The sequence below is a fragment of the Tupaia chinensis genome, unplaced genomic scaffold, assembly GCF_000334495.1.
Source record: "Tupaia chinensis unplaced genomic scaffold, TupChi_1.0 Scaffold000318_1, whole genome shotgun sequence".
NCBI classification, from domain to species: domain Eukaryota; kingdom Metazoa; phylum Chordata; class Mammalia; order Scandentia; family Tupaiidae; genus Tupaia; species Tupaia belangeri.
Window position 1 is genome coordinate 5142732 of NW_006159811.1, and position 3178 is coordinate 5145909.

The 3178-nt window shown below is 44.1% G+C and overlaps 1 protein-coding gene and 1 pseudogene across 1 annotated transcript in view; one reads left to right on the forward strand and one right to left on the reverse strand.

The window, feature by feature from the left end:
* Nucleotides 1–3178, reverse strand: part of FRAS1 (Fraser extracellular matrix complex subunit 1) — a 321939-nt gene that overhangs the window by 229175 nt on the left and 89586 nt on the right.
* LOC102470847 (ubiquitin-like-conjugating enzyme ATG3) lies at nucleotides 7–1214 on the forward strand (annotated as a pseudogene).

A 3178-nucleotide genomic window follows, 5' to 3' on the forward strand; every position in this document is an offset into this window, starting at 1 on the left:
GGCAGCGGGGACATTTTCCCAGCCCCTGTTTTAGCCGCCCTTTCCACCCGGTCGCGGGGCCGGCCGCTGCTCCGGCCCCACGATGCAGAATGTGATTAACACGGTGAAGGGAAAGGCTCTGGAAGTGGCTGAGTACCTGACCCCGGTCCTCAAGCTTTTCAGTTAGCCGCCCCTAGTCTTGTACTTCAGAGATGGAGGAACAGCTTGACCCTCATGGATGTGGAACTTTTTGAATCAAAATTTAAGGAAACAGGTGTAATCACCCCCAGAAGAATTTGTTGCAGCTGGAGATCACTTAGTCCATCACTGTCCAACATGGCAATGGGCCACAGGGGAAGAACCCAAAGTAAAGGCATACCTACCCACCGGCAAACAATTTTTGGTAACCAAAAATGTGCCATGCTACAAGCGGTGCAAACAGATGGAGTATTCAGATGAATTGGAAGCTATCATTGAAGATGATGGTGATGGAGGTTGGGTAGACACCTATCACAACACAGGTATTACAGGAGTAACTGAAGCAGTTAAGGAGATCACACTGGAAAGCAAGGACAGTATAAAACTCCAAGACTGTTCAGAACCATGTGAAGAGGAAGAGGAGGAAGATGAAGGAGAAGCTGCAGACATGGAAGAGTATGAAGAGAGCAGATTGTTGGAAACAGATGAGGCTACCCTCGACACAAGGAGAATAGTGGAAGCTTGTAAAGCTAAAACTGATGCTGGAGGTGAAGATGCTATTTTGCAAACCAGAACTTATGACCTTTACATCACTTATGATAAATATTACCAGACTCCACGACTATGGTTATTTGGCTATGATGAGCAACGGCAGCCTTTAACAGTTGAGCACATGTATGAAGACATCAGCCAAGATCATGTGAAGAAAACAGTGACCATTGAAAATCACCCTCATCTCCCACCACCTCCTATGTGTTCAGTTCACCCATGCAGACATGCTGAGGTGATGAAGAAAATCATTGAGACTGTTGCAGAAGGAGGGGGAGAACTTGGTGTTCATATGTATCTTCTAATTTTCTTGAAATTTGTAAGCTGTCATTCCAACCATAGAATATGACTACACAAGACACTTCACAATGTAATGAAGAGAGCAAAGATTCTACCCTAATTGTTGGTTCTGATTTTTAAAGAATTAACCCATAGATGTGACCATTGACCATATTCACCAATATCAATAATTTCTCTAATAAAGGGACTTATATTTTTAGGCATTAAATTAAAAAATGTTCCACAAAACAAAAACAAAAACAAAAACAAAAAGACAGCTCAGCCCATTCCTTTTTCTCCCCCATCACTTTGTCATGAGCTTCATGGCACAGACCACCACACAAGAGTATCCCATGTGTGTTGCTGCTATCATGCATCCATTCATTCATTACCTGTTTCTGTCACACAATATAAATTCCATGAGAACAGGGACCAGCAGTTAGTGTAATGGCTATGTTGCTGAACTCCCATGTAGTCGACCGCAGTTCGAGTCCCAGACCCGGTGGCTTAAACTCACACCAGGCGCGTACGCATGCGTGCCCAAGATCCTGAGAGGAGAATGGAGGAGAAAGGATTGAGGTGTGGCCACCCCCCTGGGGGGTGATTTCTCGCTTTCTGTCTCTCTGACTGTCTGTCTGGTGAGCACACGCGCCCTATAGCAAAAACCTCTCAAGAAAAAAATTTAAAATTTTTTTTTAAATTTCACAAGAACAAAAACTTTCATATGACTCAATAACTACTGTATTTCTAGTGCCTAGAAATGTCTGACACCCAGGAGACACTCAGTACACATTTGTGCAAGGGAAGAATAAAGATAGACTTATCCTTAGGCTTCCAATGAGGAGTGTTTTCTTTGGTCACTGTTCATTATACACACATGCACATGCACACACACACATAGCTCCAATCACAGTCTTGGATTTAGTCAAATATCTTGAGTATTAGTGCTTCATCTTGCACTAGATAATTCCCAGGTTTGTCATGCAGCTCTGAGTAAAAACTTCCATGATAATTTCTGACATTGCTTTAGCCTCTAAGTAAATTACTTTTTCCTATCATGCATCTGCCTCTCCTTTTTGTTAGTTTCAGTAATATTCTAATCACTCTGCTCCTCAGTTTCAAAGAAAAGAAGGAGAGTTCCAGAAAACAGTTTGTTTTTCCCTTCTTTGTAGAAAAGCAGTCAAGATCAAAGGTGCTATAAAAGAAATTCTCAATAACCCACATACACACCACAAATCTCCAACCTGTTTAAGCTATCTGCAGAGAGGCAAGGGTATTGCGGGGAAAATGTGGGAAGAAGTGTCCAAAGCAATCTCACAGGACTCCCAGACCTGATTTCATAGACAATGCTTCAGCAGAATCGAAAATGGAACAGATTGTGGGAAGACAGAAAGGTTTCCAGAGATATGAAATGAACGACAGCAAATAACATCAATCCACACACTTAGTACTCAGGTAAGGTAGGAAACAATTGGTGGTTGTGCTCAGCCTCCCAATAGAATCTTGGGCAACTCAATTAACCTCTTTCTGCCGCATTCTCATCACTTGTAAATTGAGTCCAACAACCTACCTAGTGCAAATTGCACAGGGATTTGCTAATAAATGTGAGTAGACAGCTCTAAGTGTGATACCTAATAATATTACGTTAACGAGCATAAAATCACAGGGCTACAGGGATTTCAAAGGTCAACCAAGCCCTTTCACATGGGACCACAATTAAATCATTCTGGAGGGATTCGATTCTAATCCTTTTTAAAAGGTGCCCATATAAGGTGATTCTCAAGAAATGCCCCCTGGTCAGGGATGTCTTTCTCCTCTAGGGATCTTGGGCACGCACGCACACGCGCCCGGCGTGAGTTCTAAGCCACCGGGTCCGGGACACGAACCGCGGTCGACTACGTGGGAGTCCAGCGACATAGCCATTACGCTAACTGCTGGTTCCCAGGGATGTCTTCTTAAATTGAAGAGATCTCAATCCTGTGGCATCAGCACGCACTGCTTCTCCTCTCCCTGCGTGGAAAGGAGACCAGCCATTGCACCACCTCCAAAAGCAGCTTAACCAACTTCAACAGCCATAACGCAGGAGCAGGATGGGTTAGGGCCCAAAAATCCAGACAGGAGAACAGAGAAGGGATTGCCGCAGGACCATTCCTCTCCCCCCGCCTCCCACCCC